Raw genomic sequence first — 21,023 nt, forward strand, 5'->3', positions numbered from 1 at the left:
AACAAGAATAACGCATTCAATAAAAAGCAGTTTGTTCAAACTGGTTCAAAAATTTCAAAAGGGGAGGTGGATAGCGTTGCACTTGGTGATCGCCCTTGATATGTGCCAGCAACATGGGGTCCTAGTTGGCGACTTTTCCAAGACATTACATCCGTCAGCGCTAACAGACCTTCATGTGTATCATGTAAGAATATCTGCTAGTATCCGCAATCATGACCACAAATTCCTGGGGCGGGCAAGGTGGGAGGAAAGGGGATAGAAATGGAACAGCAGGAAAGGGGACTAGAAAAAGGAAATATGAGAATGTGATAATACTTCAGTTTGGTAATGCATTGGGATCAATCGGTATGCATCTTTGCATGTCCTTTCCCAAAGGTCAATAGCCTACGTAATGCTTAAGACTGCAGAATGTTATTAATTTTGATTCATTCAATGTGAAAATCCAGAGAGGTATGACATTATAAACGAGTACATAATGGTGTACTAATAGTACTGCAATGAGGAAACGCGGACCGCCATGATGCGAAGTTATATGCTCCCAGGGCTCCGAAATGTTTCACTAGGAGGCAACAGTACTTGGCAAAATTTAATTAAAAGGAGTGCATTATGTGAAAACTGTCAAAGGTTTCTTCTGTTTGCCTGGAAAAGACAGCTTTTTCAGTTTGCTACTCTCCCATTTAATTTCCTGTCCACAACATGGTGTTTTGCTGAGCAGCTCATACCAGTGGCAAAAGCGTAGCGAGCACAAGAGAGGTGAAAAGTAAACATTATGTCTCTGGACTAACAGGTTCTGAGAAGACAAGTACTGGCAATAGATAGTTTGCAGGAGTTCTACATTAGATGAATGCCTGTGCCATGCAGGAAATCTTACAGACATCAACTATGGGCCTGTCATATTAAGTCAGTCAGATGCAGTCAGTGCCCCCACACTACTGGCGCCATATACCTTTAAGTATGGGCTTGGAGGATGCATCAAGATGTTTGAAAACCTTTACTTCACAGAGAGAAAGGCTGGATTGCATGCTAACCCACAAGCAGTATCAAGGTGCAGAACTATTGTTACAGTGGAGTACAAATCTATAATGATACAAAAAGCTATGAAAAGATATTTAAGGCCGTGAATTTCACCTCGGCTAGGATGAGTTTGTCAAGGTGAGGTGGTTGCCATTCTGAGGTTTGACAATGGTCCCACTAAGGAATCTGGTCTTGACTGAATAGGCGAGTTGTGGCAACTTCACAACATATGATGCTAGATCTGGGAGAAAGTGTAATCATTATGTTTAAACCTAGCTTTGCCTGTTGGTCTTGGTCTCTTAACAGATCTTTCAGTCTTCCTCTTAAATGTCTGAGAATAATAAGGTTACTCACCGTAGTGACCAGCTTACTCCTAGTCCATAGTCCCCTTTCCTCCATACTTATGGGACATGCCTCCGTCCTGTGGGACGGGACCGGAGCACTTTGTAAAAGCATCAAAACTTTGCAAAACTTTTGTCCTTCCTCTCTTTTTACGTGGGGTTCCGCACGTGGCCGTAACCCCGCCCACCTTAGCTCCGCCCAGCGCATCGCCCATCAGTCCTTTTCTATCGCCAGGTCAGAGACCTTTAAGCAATAATAGAGGAACCTTATTAGAGGGGATAGCGGGCGGCCGTATGGAGGAAACGGGACTATGGACGAGGAGTAAGGTGGTCACTACGGTGAGTAACCTTATTATACTCCTACATCCTGTCCTCTTTCCTCCATACTTCTGGGAGATTCCCAAGCATTCCTCACAGGAACTACGGGTGGATGGAAAACCCCTACTGAAAAAGGTTCTTCAGCACAACCTGGCCAAACTGAGCATCGGATCTGGAGCTCAGGTCCAAACAGTAGTGTTTACAAAACGCTGATGTAGAGGCCCAGGTATCCGCTTTTGCAATGGTCTCCCAGGGGACATATTTTTGAAAAACAACCACAGCTGCCTTGCCCCGTACCAGGTGTGCATGAATCCCTTTAGGAGGCTGGAGACCCTGAACAGTGTAAGACTCCGTAATACAGGCAGCGATCCATCTGGAGACAGTCGCTTTGGAGGCCTGTTTAGCTTGTGGATTACCAAAGGTCAGCAATAGTTGAGAAGAACTCCTAAATTCAGATGTTCTGTCCAGATAGAACTTAAGAGCTCTTCTAACATCCAAGCAATGCAAAACCCTCTCCGCTTCTGAAGCCGGGTTTGGAAAGAAGACAGGCAGGGAGATTGACTGATTCAGATGGAAATCAGAAACCACCTTTGGTAGGAAAGAACGATTTGTCCTTAGGACCACCTTATCCTTGTGGAAAACCAAGAAGGGATGCTTCACCGACAGCTTGGAGCTTACTCACACACCTTGCCGAAGTAACGGCTACCAAAAAAGACACCTTCAATGAAAGGTGCTTAAGATCTACCGTGGCCATTGGTTCGAACGGCTTATGGCACAACGCTGTAAGCACCACATTCAGATCCCACGTCGGGTGCAGCTTGTGAACCGGAGGGCAGAGACGTGTTAGACCCGCAAAGTGTCTCTTAACCACTGAATTTGACAGTGAATAAGAGCACTGGTCCGTGGATAGATCGGCGGCCACAGCCGAAAGATAGGTTCTGCATGACAGAACATGAATGCCCGATTCTGCTAGGTGAGAAACGAAAGACCGCACTGTCAATCGTAGCCACCCTGGGATCCAGTTGTTTGGCTAAGCACCAGTGACAGAACCAGAGCCATTTGCTGCTGTACTGAGACCTTGTCGAGGCTTCCTGGCGGCCTGGATAATGCGCATGTTGTCATCAGACAGATTGAGATGCTCTAAAGATCTGAACTCAGGCACCATGCCGCCAAGCTGAACGATTGTGAGGAGGGGTGCCACAGCTGCCGATGCCTCTGGTGAAGCAGATCGGGAACCAACGGGAGCCTGATCGGTGCACACACCGACAGATGTTGAAGCTCTGAAAACCAGAACCTGGCCGGCCACCACGGAGCTATAAGCAGAAGAGAACAGTTCACTGTGTTCCTCAGCTTGCAAATCATGCGATGAATCGGAGGCAGAGGCGGGGAAGCAAAGGCCCTCATGTTGTGCCAAGGAATCTCGAGAGCATCCCCCAGAGAGGGAGCTCCCAGACCATTTCTGGAGGCATACAGAAGAAGTTTGTTTGCCGATGTTGTGAAGAGGTCCACTTCCCGAGTGCCCCAACACAGGAATATCTGTGAGAACCTCTGCTTTCAATTCCCACTCGTAGCTGACCATTGTCCGTCGACTGAGGTCATCTGCTGTGGCGTTCAGCTGGCCCGGGATGTGTACGGCTACCAGCCAGACGCCATGCTAAACCACCCATTCCCAAATCGGAATGGCCAGATCCACAAGAGGAGGAGACTTGGTGCCCCCCCTGCTTGTTGATGTAAAACATTGACACCACATTGTCCGTGCGGACACGAACCACTTTGTTGGCAATGACCGGCCTGAACTCCTTGAGCACCAGGAAAATTGCCAGAAGCCCCAGATCATTTTTGTGAAGGAACTTGTCTTGGGGCGACCAGGGGTCGGAGACCTGCAGAAGATCCAACATCGCACCCCATCCCAGAAGGGAGGAGTCCGTTGTGATGGTCCCCATCGGAGCAGGGTCTTGAAAACCCACACCCATCTACAGGTTGCTGAGAGACGACCACCACACCATGTCCACTCATGAAAGCCGGAATCGATATCATCTTGGAGTCTAGATCCACAGCCTGACACCAAGAATTTCGAAGAGCCATTTGCGTCCGTCTCATCTTGAGCCGAGCAAGAGGAAGAGCCAATACGCACGAGGCCATGAGACTCAGAAGCCTCCGGAACCACCAGGCCGACATGCTCCCCCACTGCGCAAACATCTGACACGTGGCCAACAGATCCGCCATTCTGTCCACAGTCAGGTAAACTCTACAGTCGATCGAGTTCCAACGAAAACCCAGGAAAGTGAAGTCCTGAGAGACCGCCATGGAAGATTTCCACCAGTTCACCGACAGCCCAAGGTGGAACAGGAGCTGGAGGAGAGACTGAACATTGTTCGAGGCTTTCAACAGCCAATCGTCCAAATACGGATACACATGGATACCCTGAAGCCGAAGATAAGCTGCGATAACCGACATCTTCGCAAAGACATGCAGTGCCGAGCTGAGGCCAAAAGGAAGCACTCGGAACTGGAAGTGCTCCTTCCCCACAGAAAACCATAGGTATCTCTGGTGTGGATTCCAGATCAGGCTATGCATATACGCATCCTGAAGGTCCACCACGCTGAGCCAATCGCCCTTCTGTAAAGAGGACTTTATCTGACCAGGCGTGATCATCTTGGATTTCTCTTGGGGTAGAAAAAGATTGAACTGGGAAAGGTCTAGAATGGTGCGCAGGCCAGCCTGGTTGGATTTGGGCACCATAAACAGCCGGGAGTAGAAGCCCTCCCTTCACTCCCCAAGGGGAACGGGTTCCACCGCTCTGAGATCCAGTAATTTCTGAATCTCGGTTCTGAGGGAGGGCAACCCAGACTGCTGGAAGGGAGGATTGATGGGTGGGATAGGGGCTAGGAGTAAGTGGAATCCCGCCCGAGCGACTGACAAGACCCACCGGTCCTCGTGATGGTCTGCCACGCCTCCCAATGAGATGCAATGCGACCTCCAACCAGGGCCTCATGCGAGCGCAGAAAACCATAATTTAGCTTGTTTCTCGGTGGCGGCACCGCCTGAACCTGAGGAGGAGGCTGAGGAGCGGGAGAAAAACCGACTGTTGCTGCCTTTGGCAGGAATTCCCCGAAAGGGTGTCAACCATGCAGGATTTTCGATCTAGAAAACCCCTGAAACCAGAGGAAAGTTGAGGCTGCGACAACGATTTCTGTGTCCTAAAAGGTGGTTTTACCAGTACAGACAAGGTCTTGGCAGTGTGACAATGTCCTTCATTTTGGTCAGCTCCACGTCTGTTGTAGAATGAAAGAGCTCCTTGCCTCAAAGGGCAGGTCCAAAACGTTATCCTGCATCTCCTTGGAGAACTTGGTGGCATGCAGCCAAGCCTGACGAGAGGTATCCATGCCGAGCATAAGGCCCCGGGCCGAAGTGTCGACATGATGCGCCACAGCCTCCAGCAGATCCTGTGCCAGGACCCTGGCATCCAACAATCCTGCCCTGAAATCCTCATGCTTTTCAGCGGGAATAAACTCCTCAAACTCCGACAGACCTTTCACATTTTCATATTCGCCCCCGCTAACACCAGTTCTGCATTGGCTCGACGCAGTGGCAGAGCTGAATTAGTGAAAATCTTCCTCCCAAGGGAGTCAAGAAACTTATCCTCTTTGCCCAGAACCTGTGTAGCCGTCGTAGAAGAGGATGCCGCAGGCCTGGATTGCAAAGTGGCCGCAGCCACTACCGTAGAGGAGGAGGGCAGACATGGCGCTAAGGCCACCTCTTCCGAAGAATGGAGCCTGTAGCGCGCGTCAATTTTCTTGTTGACAAACAGTCCAGAGTGTGGTTTCTCCCAGACTCTACGGACCTCGGCCAAAACTTCCTTCTGCAAGAACAAGTCGGTACGCTCCGAAGGAGACAATGTGCACTCAGCTGAAAGCACGCCCTCTTGCAGAGCGGGTGCCTCAGGTACTAGAACATCCAACAGACATGTCCAGCACACTGTCGTGAAAGGCTCGGAGAGCGGGGCTGGTCTTCGCTGTCCTGATCGCCCTGTGCGTCATCCAACAGGTCCGGATCAGGCTGAGTCGCATTGGGCACCACAATGACCTTGTCCAATTGGGACAACGGAGGCAGGGGTGGAAGAGTTGGGGGAGGCCCAGCAGGCAAAGGCAGAATCAGCGGAACCACAGCTCGAACCGACGTCGCAGGCGGGCATCTCCCTAAACAAGCCTCGAAAGTACTCCTTCATGGGGTCGGAACACATACATTTTTGAAACTTGCCGAAAAAGGCGTCCTGTGCCAATAATTAAGGCGTGACCGGAGGAGGCCACTCATGAGGGGAGTAAATCCAGGGACGCAAGGGAGAGGGTTGCGAAGAGGGCCCTTCCCCAGTGGTGTCCACATAAATCAAGGGCGCCAATGCTGCAGGCAGCGAGACATTGTGCAGGAGGGGCATCCAAGCGTTCCAGTCATAAACTGGACGAAACGGATGTGCACAAGGAAACCGATGTTCACCCACAGAACCACCCCCTACTCCTAGGGCTGATGGCGTAGTCGTAAGGGATGTATCCAAAATGGCCGCCGTGGTCTTGGCGGGAACTGACGCCATTTTGTCAGCACCAGAGAACTGCGACACGTGTGGAAGTGAGGCAGGGGTCCCCACAGGTGGATCAGGGGTCTTCATTTTTGCCTTAACACAAGGAACCTCGGCCGAGCCGGTACTGTGTGGCCTAGGATGTTTCTGTGACATGCTAATAGCCAAACTAGCCTTCACAGGACGGTTCAAAATCTCACTCCTTGCCCCCTCCACAGATCTGGAGTCACCGCAAGAGCGGGAACGATGAGGAACAAACCTCACCGACAAGCTCTTAACAGGCCTCTCAGAACTGTTGTCACCTTCGCCTCTAAATGAGGGACCTCGGACCAGAGTCTGGTAAAAGCCTCTTCACGTCGGGCCTCGAACTTCCGTTCAGTATCAACAACCTCAACCGAGGCCTTGGGGTGAACCCCAGTGTTTTTACAGGAAGCTCCAATCAAGGAGGCCTCGAAGCAAGCTCCGGTACCAAACGCCTCAGTAGAACCCACAGCCCACAAACAGCCCCCACAGCAGGGGCCTCTGAATGTAATCTAGTGTCAATAGGCCCCTTGCGGAGACCCTTGTAGAAAACAATACACTTTTTAGGCCTAGACGGCACTTCAGATAAGCCCCGGTAACAGAGCTTTTGACGCTCCTCCCAGACCGGGAAGACCCTGGGAAGGAGTCCCTCGGCCGGGGTGCCCTAAAAAGTCAAGAACTCACCGGACGTTTCTTCTTCTCGTCGATGAAGGATTGAAAATGCGTAGGGGGAGTGCGCTGAAACACCTCCTCCCACCGCTCTAAACAACGTTGAAGTGCCCGGCGCGAAAGTGAATCGCAATAATCCACTGGTGGTCAGGACCCAAACACTCTAAACAAAGAGAATGGAGATCCACCCTAGCGAAGCGTAGCTGACAGGAAGAACAATTCAGAAAGTCTAGTTGAAAAGGCATAGACAGACTACTACTCTATCGCTAGCAAGAGGCAGAGAGGAGGAAACTGGAAGAAAAAGTCTCCCGCAGATACGTCCAGTCTCAAACAAGCAGAGAAAAGGACTGATGGGCGATGCGCTGGGCGGAGCTAAGGTGGGCAGGGTTACGGCCACGTGCAGTACCCTGCATAAAAAGAGTAAGTACAACATTTCTGCAAACTTTTGATGCTTTTGCAAAGTGCTGCGGTCCCGTCCCACAGGACGGAGGAATGTCACATACGTATGGAGGAAAGGGGACGGGACGTAGGAGTACTTGGACTTGAATCCCCAGCAAGTAATGACTTGCAGTTTCTTTAGCCATCACTGGGAACTTGGACATCAATTTCCCATGTGTAACAGGGGACTACTCTGGCCCTCCCAGAAAGTTATTTGGAACCAAACTTCAATTCCCAGAATGCTAAATTGTTAAACGGGACGGCTCCACAGTCTTTCTCAGAGGGATCTGGTAATTCTGAATTCAATTGTTAAAATGCATTTTTTGTCAACTCAAGCTATCCAGTGTTGGAATTATTGCCTTGACTGGCTCACCATATCAATGTTCCTCAGCATCTGGTCCTGGTCCCTCCCACTCTCTCCTCTTTGTTAGTGTCACCACTTATCTTGGGCAATTACTTTGAAGTCTCTGATCCTCATTCCGAGAGTCTCACACATTCAAATTTCCCCTGTAGGTTGGTTTCCTGGTGCACACTCATGGTTCCAAAGGCTTTCTCATTTCCTCAATGATCCAACCAGTTTGGTTTGCATGTGCACTCCTTGCTGCACTGGCCTTTGCTCAGACTCCTCGTACTCACCACTTTGCTGTCTGTGCAGACATCTCTCACCATAGTATGCTCGTATCTTGGACTGGCAGCAGAAACATGCTTTCCAGCCCTGCCACTTCACCTAAAATCCATCAGGCAGTTCCTCGGCTTTGACCATGATTGGGGTAGGTGTATTGCTGTGTCCTTGCCACTTCTTTTTTAAATCTGAAATTCGGCAGATACACACTCTGGTGGCTCATCAGCGAGCTCCTTTCATTAATTACACCAAAGGCTCTCCAGTAGCTCATAGAAACACTGGTATGCTCAGGACTGCACCTCTCCGTGCTGGTTTCTACTTTTTCAACTCTCACGGGGCAGAGAGAGAGGAGTGACCGGACATCCCTGGACAACAGACTTGGGGTTTTCGCAGGTATGGAATGGTGTACTCATTGTTTCAGGCTAAGGAATGCTTTGCACTGGATGGTTCCTAAGAAAGAATCTGCTTTTGGTGTGACTGGTGGTTGCCCTAAATGAATACACTGCACTGTCTAGCAATGCCAGCTTTTTAGAATACGACTAACTTTATGAGAATAGCAAGACACTATAAAAAAGAATTTGCTTCATTAATTTTTTTATCTTCACTAAATAAAAGAATACAGCACTTCTGACAAAAATGATCTCGGGTCAGTGTCAACAGCAAAAGGTGGTCTGGTGACTAGGGAATGGAAAAACAAACTTTCATTGAAAGCTTAAGTGGAGTTCCATGAGAACCTTCTACATCGCCTGACAGAAAACCTAAAACTCACCTCTAAAAGCATCCTTTTAGGTGACCTTAACTTAGGCTACAACGACAAAAAGGATAAGCCAGTCAAATCTCTCACTAGCCCTAAAGGAACTAGGCTTTGACCAAAAGATAATTTCACCCACCCATAACAAAGGATGCATCCTTGATTGGGTAGCCGACCACAACTGCCACATCGACATAAGCTCTATCACCGCTACTCCTTGGTCAGACCACCACCTCATTCACTTCCTTATCCCAGCCGCATCTAAAACCAAAAAGCTTAACCCCATCCCCCAGCCCTGGCAAGATGCGCTAAAAATCTTACCAAAGACAAGATCACACCACATCTCAGCACCCTCACAACCGACCTGAAGTCCTCCGACCCGTCAGTGTTATCAGACATCTATAAGAGCACCATAAGCACTGCCATAGACACCATTGCCCCACTACAGAACAAAAAAGCCAAAACAGTGAGACACTTAAACAACTCCGCTCTCAGAAAAGAAAAGCACTGAACACCTGGCAGAAAGCACCCTCCCCAGCCACCCTTTCCTCATACAAAACCATCAACTCTCAATACAAAAAAGCCATAATCATAGCCAAGTCAGCTTCCTACAATGAAAGAATTGCTAATGCAAGCTCCGAATTCAAAGAACTCTTTGCCATTTTCAAAGAACTTACCACACCAGCTACCAAATCACAAGATATAGTTAAAGACCAAACATGGTATAATTCCATACAAGCCGCCCTATTGAACAAAATCAAACTCCTACAAGCCAAAATCAAGGAGCACCACAAATACCTATCACAGCACCTCCAAACAACCACCACTACTGACCATCTGCCCACCCACAGCCCAGTGCCCCTCTCCACTAAAGCCCCCATAACCCTCTTCAAATTCAGGGAAGTAACAGAACAGGAAGTCATTGAGATAATGAACAAAATTAAACCATCCAACTGCAAAGGAGACCCCTGTCCAGCCAGTCTCATTAAAGACTGCACCAAAACACTCGCCCCCTTTCTCAAATCCTTCATTAACACCAACACAGTTCCAGACAGTCTAAAAGCAGCCTGGGTACGCCCCCTTCTAAAAACAAAAAAAAAAAACACCCTTGACCCAGAAGTTGCTAATAACACAGACCCATCACCACCGTGCCTTTCCTGCTCAAGATCCTGGACAAAGTTACTTACACGCATAATCCAGGAATATTTGGAAACCAACCATATCCTAGGCAAAAGACAGTCAGGCATCCAACCAGGGGTCGCACCGGTTAACAGAACCACTGCAGCGAAGAGCGAAGGACGCTCTGTTGTAAGTAATGGGGTCAAGGACTTACCCTGACGTACACCAACGCTCCATAGAGCTGTGCCTGCCCCCTTGATTGTCGGGAATTACTTTCTCAGTGGTGATCATGCACCATTCTGGTCGGCGAACACCAGCGTCATACATCGAGATATTGACCGAAGACTCAATGTGAGCTTTGTTGATGTAGTCTACCCGTTCTCTTTTCCATCTACATTCCTTCTGACCACGCTGGACAATAGTGCCCTTGAAGAATTTCTGGTGAACAAGATTTGTACAGCAAGAAACATGTCGGGTCTGGGATTGTACTGTTACTTGTAAACAGTTTTAATTGACACTAGTTGGAGCTGGAATAGACCGCACAATCAGCGGTGGCCCAGCTATGACAAACTCATGGTTCATATTGATAATGGACAAGAAACTGTATTGTTGTATTTTAGCATGATTGTTTTTTATGTAATAATTGAGTGAATTGATGAATTGTTGGAGTATGAATGTAGTATGGTCGGTGTGTGGTTTGGGATGGTTTTAGATGGAAATGTATCGCACTAGTCCAATTATGAATTTGATGGATTGTCTAACTAATGAATGTATTGATACACATATTTGCGACCGTTTCTTATAATGAGATCAGTCTTTTATAATGACTTTTTATATGTTAATAAATATGTTTAATCATGATTAAGTGTCCACTGGGTTGGATTGAATTTGTTTCATCTCAGCATACAGTTTTTTGAGACACACGTCACCCGACAGGTGTTGTCAAAGTCGTTAAGTTAGTGTGATCATGTAGATCGGTAGACTGCATCTGAACTCACCAAATAAAAACACCAGTGCTCTGACCTTTGATGTTCAAATAAATATTTTGGTTCTATCCAGGGCAGGTCATGGTACCCAGATATGCCTGGTATCCCCTGTTAATCCTGTTGGTTTAGGCTTCCAACCAGGCCACGGGACAGAGTCAGCCCTACTTGACTTAAAAATACAACTTGGGGACATCATGGACAAAAGCAAACCGGCACGCCTTCTCCTACTGGATCTGTCCGCCACCTTTGACCTCGTCAACCATGATATTCTAGGCATACACCTAAAAAATGAAGCACACTTCTCCCCAGAAGCTATCGCTGGGGTGGCCTCGTCCCTAAATGGTAGACTCATGAAGGTCTTCTAAGACACTGCCTCAGGAACTCCCACTATCATCCACTGCGGCGTCCCTCAGGGCTCCTGCACTGCCCCTACATATATTTACCCTTCCACTCTTCAATGACCTTGACTTTCGTAACATAGCGTACACCAATTACGCTGACGACACGCAGGTACTTCTCTCACTAACCGGGACCTATGATGAAGATGTGACAGCCTTAACTAAAATCTACACAGCCATCCAAACCTGGATGGTTGCCAAAGGCCTCTGCTTAAATAGGGATAAAACCGAGATCCTCATAGTAGGGACCAGCGAAACTCTCAACAAACCCCTTCACAATATTGATAACTCCATCTTCAGTCTCCAAGACTGTCAAAACACTAGGTGTTCACCTAGATGCCCCACTATCCATGTCTCGCCAGGTCAACGCCATAGCCTCCTCCTCAGCACTCACCACCAAGGTGATCAACGCAGTCAAACCTTTCCTCTCCACCAAAAACTGCCTATCCATCGCCAGAGCCACAATAGGTACCAAATTGGACTACTGTAATGCCCTTATCCTAGGTACCTCTGCCAACAATATAATAAAAACTTAAAATCACGCAAACCAACGTGCTCAGGGCAGCGCTGACCATTCCTAAAAGGGAACACATCTCTCAAGCAGGGAAAGATGCCCATTGGTTACCGGTAAAGGAACGCATACTCTTTAAAGCCATGGCCATCACACATAGGTGCCTTACATCAGACGCCCCACCCCATCTCTCGGAAAGAATCACCCTCAACACCTCCAACAGATCCACCAGAGTACACCGCGCCCACCAGATCTAGGTCCCCATGTTCAAAAGAACTAGAGCTGGAGCTGGAGGGTCTAGCTTCCAACAACTTGCACCCAAAAACTGGAATGCCCTGCCAACCACACTAAGGAATGAAGAATCATACACTACCTTTCGCAAAAACCTAAAAACCTTTTTATTCCTCTAATGTTTTTCAAACCAACATGCACAGTTATGCTTGCACTGTAACCAAAGTAAAGTATAGCCGCTGCCTCCTAACAGCTGTGATTTTACTACTTCTACCGAATGTTTAATCCTACCTATGTTAAGCTCAAGCCTTCTGTAACAGCGCCACAATGCCTCAGGGCAGCTCTGTGCGCTTTATAAATGCAACAAAAAAAATAAATAAGTGCCTCCTGAACACGACCTTGTGGTTAATCATATGAATTACTGTTTCCCCAACGGATACTTGCAGTACCTGTGTAGCAATGCATTTGCAAGTAAGGGGGGTCACCCACGTTAGGTCCTTAGTGGGGCACTTTTGCATAGGTACAGATAGCAGTGGAAGAGTCTATGTGCACGGGAGACCGCGAGAGGGAGACACCAAGTGAGTGAGAAAAGGGGAGACGAACAGCATCCCTAGAAGAACTAAACGTTTATTTTGAAGCCTACTTATGGACCATGCACTTCAATGCTCATAGATAGCTTCTGCTGATTTTGGAATGTTTCCTTTTCAGTCTTTTCTAAGACATGGCCCAACTCCTTGCCAAACAGGGTTTTATCCATCAAACAGCCTGTTTATGACCCGATTTTGTACTTCCAGATTTAGTGACACTGTAAACCAGGAGCATCCATCCTGATGCCAATCAGTTGAGGGCCTGCTTGCTATTTCTACATATGCTACCTCCTCTCTCCATTCACTGTACTTCTGGAGGTGCGTCAAATGGATGAACCCCTCAAGAAGCAAGATCATGCTCTATGATAAAGTCACGTGAATATCGCAGGCCCCTGCCATAAGTACTTGTCCCACCCCAGCCCAGTCAGTTAATGGGAATGAATGGGATTCCACATGTATTGTGCATGCTCTCACATGGTAAGTGAGCACCAACAGCATCTGCTTTTCCAAACTCAAGCAACTTCGCTGTATATTCACTAATTTCATCTTTGTGGAGAGGCTAATGGCCACGGATATCTGGATTCCACCCCATACCGACCATGGCCATATCAACCTGGGTCAATCTGGTCAAACTCACAATCTAACAAGTGCAGAATGCAGCAACTAGACTCCTATGCCTCAACCAAAGGCAAGACTCCTGTCAGTGTCACCAGATCTCCACGAGTTGCTGGTCACAAAGAATCCAGCTCAAGACTGCACTGGACACAAACGCTCCATTCCCTAAGCAATCGCCCTGGAGGAAGCTGCACTCTACAACTCCCAGACTATGATGCGTCCCAGAAATTAGCAAGAAGACTAAAAAAGGTAGCTAAACCTTTCATTATCTTTGCACCCAAAAATGCGACAGATAAGCCGGGTGCCAAGGAAATATCATTGAAAATGATGATAGGGAGTACAAATACTCCACACAAAAAACAGCCAACAATGGACACATCAGACACATATGAGCATGACCCTGCTTCCACCCACACAGCTACATGGATGTTTTAAATTCAGTGATACCAGCAAAGCAGTGCCACAGGAAGAGTCTCTTTGTAGTAAAATGCGCATTCATCAAAATCTTATCGAGAGCCCAAACTAATGTCTCTGCAGAGAGGAAATAAGAACACTATGTGAGCCCTCGGTAAACGCTGGAGGCCTATATCTACTGCGCATGAATAGTCCTTGCACCCATCACTCGACATTGGCAGATGCACAGAGGAGCCCTTCTTCAGCACACAACCTGTTCTAGAAGGAAATGGCAGCATTGCAACTTCAAGCAATTAATAACTACAACATGCCAAATTATGTAGTCTCAAGGAGAATATGAAGATATCTGGCGCTTTGAAACACAATAAATAAATGATAGTGGCAGTGGCTTCAATGATGTGTGCTAGGAAAATAACCTACAGGCTTACAGTATGGGGTTGCAGGAGTGAGTAGTGGCAATAGAGTGCAAAGAGCACAAACTGTTTCTGGCGGGATTTGAGTGCACAGATGTCAACAATCTTGTGAGGTTTATGAAATGTTTCATCCCTAAACTCACAATGAACCCGCAAGCTCAGTGTCGGGTATAGAAATCCCAGGAAAAACAACCCACAGACCTTTGATCATATGCCTTCTGTGACGCACATGCAAAAACCAATGTACAAGAGGCACAATACAAATCGTACTAAACGAAGGGCAGAACATATACGTGTTTCAAAGACTATGAAAGCAAATGTTTCCAGGCTTTTGCCTAGAACGTACGTAGTGGACCCTGAAACATGGTCTGCTGGACCAGACTAGAATCAAGGACGGCAAGACCACAGAATGGACTGAACTGAATGACTAACTTCTTGTCTAGAGGGAAAAAGAAAACAAAGAGAAATATACTTAAAGATGGGGAGCCATCAAGGTTCCTAACCCACAGCCCAGGAATGTTTAAAGTATACATGTTAATGTTAAAGGATAGTGGTACCCTGGCGCTCTGGCGGCTGTGAAAGAGGGTAAAGAGACCACAGATCCGGGGATTCTGGAATGTTGGTGAACAGGGCGGCAGCTTAAGCCAACTGCCCCTGCTCCCTCCCGGCCTATGGATAATTTATATCAGAAATGAATAATTTTCATAAGAAAAAGATTGAGACTCCAGACAACCCTACTCCCAAGAAATCAAAACAGGGTGGAAAAATTGAAGAAATTCCAGGAATCAGCGACATCTATGCCTTACTATTGAAGTTTTCACAGGATGTTGGAGAAATGAAGATCACCCTGAGTGAACTGTCCTCTCAGGTGGGCCTTTTGGAAAGCATGGTAACCAAAGTGGAGACAGAGAATACAACACTGGCCTCAGAAGTTGCTGGGAGTTATGGAGCATACGAAGAATTGAAATATGAAGTCTCTGAATTAAAGAAAAAGAACTTAACTGGAAGCAGACCAGAGGAATTTAAATCTGCGTTTGTTGGGAGTGAAAGAAACCAGGATTTGGACAAGGACATGAATTCAAGAGTTAAAGGGGGTTTTGTCTGATGTGCTTGGAAAAAATATTTTGAAGGATGGTGACCTGCACTTCTCATACCGAGCGTAAAAGCATACAAGTAGGAAAAACCAGACACATCGTTTTGGTGTTAACAGGAGTGAGTGTGAAGGAGAGGAAACGGAAAGCAGCAAGAGATAGGAGAAAATTTATGCTGTGGACATTTTTCCAGACTTTCCCAAAGAAATTGTGGATTTAAGAAAAGCCTTTAAATATGCTAAAAACATTGGCACTCGAGAAAGGGATTAAAACCATTTTGGTCAAGCCTGCAATCCTGAAGATTTTTTTTGGATGATGGGGTTAGAACCACAGAGGACCCTATGGAAGCAGATAAGTGGTTGAAAGCGGAAAGACATAGAATTGATGAAAACGCTAATTAATATTGAGTGCTTATGGGGTGGTGGCTTTAGTTTCATTCAGCATGATGTTTTGTTTGTATTCTGATTGAGTGGGCTCAAGCTTAGTGGTCGTGTTGATTAATGTAGGTGCCTTTCTCTAATGTAGCCAGTGACTATTAGCATAGTCTTTCTGAGTATAATTTTGACCTTTTTCTTTTTTGGGGCTTAAGATGTGGTTATTGGTTGAGAACCAATGCTTTAGCAAGTCACAGAATGTTTTGTTATATAATTAACTTACCGGGAGCGGGGAGCGAAGGGTTGGGTATTCCGGGGCCCTCCATTTCCTGATTGCATAGCTATTGGTTAAGGTACGATGTGACTACGCTGCGGATAGACGTAGGTCACGTGGAATCTCTGTCCGGAGTTCCGTAATATGCAGCTATGAATGACAGGGGCTGAAATATGGAGGTAGTACAGATTCAGTTGGTGTAATTTAAATATGCGTGAGAATCGGAATATTGGCTGACTGTGATCCGGCGCCAGGGTGCGGTGTGCTTGAGTTGGGGGAACTGGATGCTGTGGTCTGGTTGTGATTACGTGTGTGGGGCGGGGGGGGGGGGTCGGTCGAGGTTGCAGTTTTCAGGGATGTTAATGCTTGTCTTTTCGTTCTCGGGGGGGGGGGGGGGACGGGTGGAGCAGGGAGGTATGGAGGCAGATGCCTACATGATACAGATGGATTACCTGTGTGATCCAGCATAGTTACTGCTTTTGTGATGTTTCGTTTTGTTCGTTTTGTCTGGGGCCCGGGTTTATTCTGTGGTGTTTTCAATGAGTGTAGGTCATGTTGCACTTTGCTGATGGCACAGCGGTTCCAAGTGCTTTGGGATGGTCTTCTGCATTTGGAGGGTGAAACACGTGTCAATTTCGGAGACGTTTGCACCTTTGGTGAAAGCATGCCAGGCATTCACTTTTTGGAGTTTTTGATGTGTTTCTATACAGCGGTCTCTTTGTATGAATATGGGAGTCTTTATAGTGTAGAGTGGTAACTTACATGTTCTGGGAAGGGATGCTGTGAAACTGGACTGCTTGGATCAGTGGGTGTAAATCCTTGTGACTGTTACCCGGTCTGTTGGCAGGGCTGGTAAAATCTACTCTGCAAAGCATTTCATGTGTGCAGCTTTCCCCTTTAATGCTTTAAAATATCCTTCCTCGTCCTGGATTATGTCTTTGCCCAAATCAGTATGTGGAAGGATGGGTCTGGAGGAGGGCAGCATCTATGGAAGCATTTTCTCATTCCTCTGTTAAATGGCTGTCCTTGTCTGGGACCATTTTCCCCCAACTCACTCTTGCGGTACATGTCCTTGCTGGTAAAAGCAATCAGCATGAGCGTAACACCTTTGTCAATTGGAGCCTGTCCTGGTTTGTGGACACTTGGATCACCTCTGCAGTCTGAGTATGCAAGTCTCTTGTGGGTGCATTCACTGTTTGTTGCTTTCTCTGTGCTTGGTGTGCTAACCCTTCCCGCTCCTGTACCATGCTGAAGGTATTGGATTCCCTTGCGAGGAGCTTAAGCTCTAGGATGTGGCTGTCAAGGGCACAAAATGCTAATATTTCCTTTTGGACTTTACATTACTCAAATACATTTTTTTTTAAGTCTTTTATTTTATGTTTTTCATCAGATAACTTGTTTTTGATGGTGTAGATTTTTAAAACACATTCTTAGGAAGTTTAAAAAACAGTTTTTTGTGGAGGTTGGTAACACGTTAAGCATTCACATGTAGACATCAGCAGATTATAATGGTTGCATACTATTTCTGTGATTGTAATGCTCACTACTCGTTTTCTTTTACAGATAATTGCCCCCTTTTAGTGTGTTAGATAGAACACATTTTTGTTTTTCCAATTACAAGTAGTTATTGGGGACAATCTAGATCAGTCTAATTTGGAATGGTGATATTACGTGACATTGGCGTCCTTAAGTTGACATTAGGGTGGATTTGTATCCCGGATGCCAAGATGATGTTGGGGTTGTTGCTCAAAATTTTTTTTCAGGGAATGTTTTGTTGGATTTGCTGCTTAATTGGGTTGAAGAAGTTAGTAGAAATAGGAGGGAGCGGGACAGTCCCTTTCAATGTAATTGTGGAAGGGGGGTTCCAGAGGTTTGGGTTGTGTAAATCCAAGAAGTTATTTTTGTTTATGTTTTTATTCTTCTTGTATTATTATTTCTTGTCTTAGGTTTTGGTTACTTTGAATTGCTAGGATTCATAACAGGAGGGGTACGTGACAGATCTCTCATGGCTTCAACTTGTAAGAGTTTGAGAGTGGTTTCATGGAATGTTAATGGGACTAAATGTCTGAATAAGAGGAAAATGATTTTGCATAGATTAGAGGAATTGGGGGCGAATGTCACAATGTTGCAGGAGACACATTTATTGGTAGTGGATGTTGATAAGTGGAAAAGAGTGGGTTGGTAATGTCCATTGTTCATCCTTCACTTCTAGTTCTAGAGGGGTTTGCATTTGGTAAGGAATAATCTTCTGATTACAGAAATTAAGTGTGAAAAAGATTTAAATGGAATAATTGTGTTAATATGAAAATTCAAGATGTTGCCTACTGTATTTGCAATATATATGCTCCTAATGGTGGGGACGGGAGTTTATTTGCTTCCCTTATGCAATTTGTGCAGAAAGTAAATGTAAGGAATTTTATAGTGGGGGAGATTTTAATGTTACTTTAGATCCGCATATGGACAAGAGTGGAGATACTTTGGACAATGCAAATAATTTGAAAAGAGAGGCCTTGAAGAGATTTATGGACGACTGGAGTCTTGTCAAATGTGTGGAGATTACAGAACCCCTTAATTAAGCAGTATACCTTCTTTTCTGCAAGACACAGTGTATTCTCGGATTGCACTTCTCTTGACTTCTGGCTTGTGTACACAGTCTTTCAAAGGGGGTGATATCAAAGCCATTGTAATTTCTGACCATGCACCGATCTCTTTCGAAATTAAACTCACTTTCCCTTTACCCAAGTCAAATCATTGGAAAATGAATGTTACACTTCTTAATGACAATGATATTGTGGACAAAATAGTAAAGGAAGCAAGGTTTTTCGTGGCTCAAAACTAGACTGGTGAAGTGAAAGAAGAATGTGTGGGAATGTTTACATGAGAGGAATGTTGATGGGTCTGTCGAGCAAAGAGAAAAAAAAGAGAAGGACATCGAGATTAAGAAGCTGAATGTGGAAATTGAGATTCTTGAAAAAGAATATGCTGAATTTCTCGATGTGCTCTTTTGGTTCCCTGCAAAAGAAAAAAAGAAAAGCTAGAAGATCTGCTTACGTCAAAGGCTGCAAGACTCCCATTTAGAACAAAATGCAAGTACTATGAAAAGGGCAAAAAGTGTGATCAGCTTCTTGCTCATCGATTTAGGACTATGGAGAATGAAAGGACAATTAATGCTATTGAAAAGAGATGGGATTGTGACCTTTGAACCTGCAGAAATTAATGATACTTTCAAGGAATATTACTCCAACTTATACTCTTCAGAGGTTCGTATGACTCAGGAGGAAGTGAGAAATTTTGTTAATGGTTGTCATTTGCAAAGTATAAAGTCAAAATACATAGATTCCCTCGGGAAAGACATGAATGTGGAGGATCTCTGGTCTGCTGCGGGAGCTCTAAATTCAGGGAAATGTCCGAGCCCGGATGGTTTGCCAGCTGAACTGTATACAATTTTCCCGGAAGAGGTTTTCCATCTTATGTTGGCCATGTTACGCTCATCTTTAATAGAAGGTCGTCTCCCAGAGTCTGAGGCATGCATCGATATCCGTTTTTTCGAAAGAAGAGAAATCTCCAGTTAAAACAAATATCTATCGGCCAACAAGCTTGCTGAACATAGACAACAAAATCTTTGTGAAAGCCTTGGCTTTGAGAATGGTGGCCTCTCTATTGGATATAATTGATCAGAGTCGGATTGGATTTGTTAAAGGAGGCATGCTTCGGTTAACATGAGAAGACTTTTGTTGACGACTTTGTTCGAAATCAAGGATCAGATGGAGGATGTGGTGGTATTGTCGTTGGATGCGGAAAAGGCTTTCGACCAGATAGAGTGGAAATATCTCCTGGCAGCCTTGGAAGGTTTTGGATTCGGGCAAAATACGATAGACTTGATAAGACTATTATATTCATTACCTACAGCTGGTGTGAACACTAATGGCCTGGTATCAGAGAAATTTGAACTCAAAAAGGGGGACAAGACAAGGTTGCCCCCTGTCAACAATTTTATTTGTCATCGCAATGGAACTCTTGGCTGTGAAGATAAAAGAGGACAGGGCAATTGAAGGTATTCATTATGGAGAAGCCTGGCAAAAAGTCTGGCTTTACGCTGATGATATGTTGTTGGTTGTCCAAAATGTGGAGTCTTCCATCCCAGCGCCAATTGACCAAATAGGCATTTTTCACAAGGTTTCTGGTTATAAGATCAATTGGTCGAACTCCGAGGCACTGCCAGCATCAAAATCATGCTCGACCTTGACAATTAAGAATTTTGCTTTCACTTTTTGTCCTGACAAGATGCGCTACCTTGGGATTTGGCTGACTAAAGACGTAGCTAAAATGATGGAGGTGAACTTATCACACGCTATCCAAAATATGGAGTCAGACTTTAAAAGATGGAATGAGTTACGATTAAGTCTATCGGGAAAAGTGCATGCAATTAAAATGACGACAACTCCGAGAATTAACTATGTCTTAAGCATGATTCCCTTGCAGATTAAAAAATGTTATCTGAAGAAAATGGAAAGCTTGATCCAGTCCTTCCTGTGGGAGGGAAAACAACCACGTCCAAAACTACGGAAACTACAACTTTCACATAAATGTGGTGATCTGGGGGTCCCGGATTTCGAGAATCATCATTTGGCGTTTGGGGCACATCATCTGGTGCCTTTCATAGAAGATTCTTCTGATGTCTGGACAATGGCAGAAGCAGGTAGATCTTTGCCACTTTCCCCCAGGGCAATTCTGTCAACGGTGGATTGAACAGGATATAAATCAACTCCACCAACTTCTTTTGTAAGGTCATGCTGGAAGAATCTCTGGAGCAAGAGCAAAAAGGATGTTTCAGAAGATGGATTCACTTCGCTCTGGTTAAATCCAGCCATTACGCTGAATGGGAAACCCCTTTTCTGGTTGAACTGGCTACTGGGTGGTGTACAGTGGCTTGAGGATCTTATTGAAGAGGGAAAATGGATCAGCTTTAAAAGACTGAAGCTAGTTAAAGATCTCGGAGATTGCACAATGGGGGATTATAGGAAGTTGAAAACAGCTCTGGTGAACAAGATTCCGGATGGATGCAAGAGTTGGCATGTTTGGTTGAGAGAATATAAATCTATGATATTCCAAGAATGTGTAGGATGTCAACTAGTGGCTTTGTGAAAATATTATACAACGTATGAGAGACGCAGGAGCCTTTAGGGATTCTGCAGGAGATCGGGGTGGGTGGAGCAGAGGCTATGTCCGAGAACACTCGGAAGGAACTGTTGGAAAGGAAGGA

At 45.8% G+C, this 21,023-nt stretch overlaps 1 protein-coding gene across 1 annotated transcript in view; it reads right to left on the reverse strand.

Moving 5' to 3' along the window:
* The window catches only part of ZFAND3 (zinc finger AN1-type containing 3), an 898,079-nt gene that overhangs the window by 631,961 nt on the left and 245,095 nt on the right, over positions 1–21,023 (reverse strand). The gene's annotated exons all lie outside the window — the stretch shown is intronic.

This window comes from Ambystoma mexicanum, chromosome 4q (genome assembly GCF_040938575.1).
Source record: "Ambystoma mexicanum isolate Mex_15411 chromosome 4q, UKY_AmexF1_1, whole genome shotgun sequence".
Lineage (NCBI taxonomy): Eukaryota > Metazoa > Chordata > Amphibia > Caudata > Ambystomatidae > Ambystoma > Ambystoma mexicanum.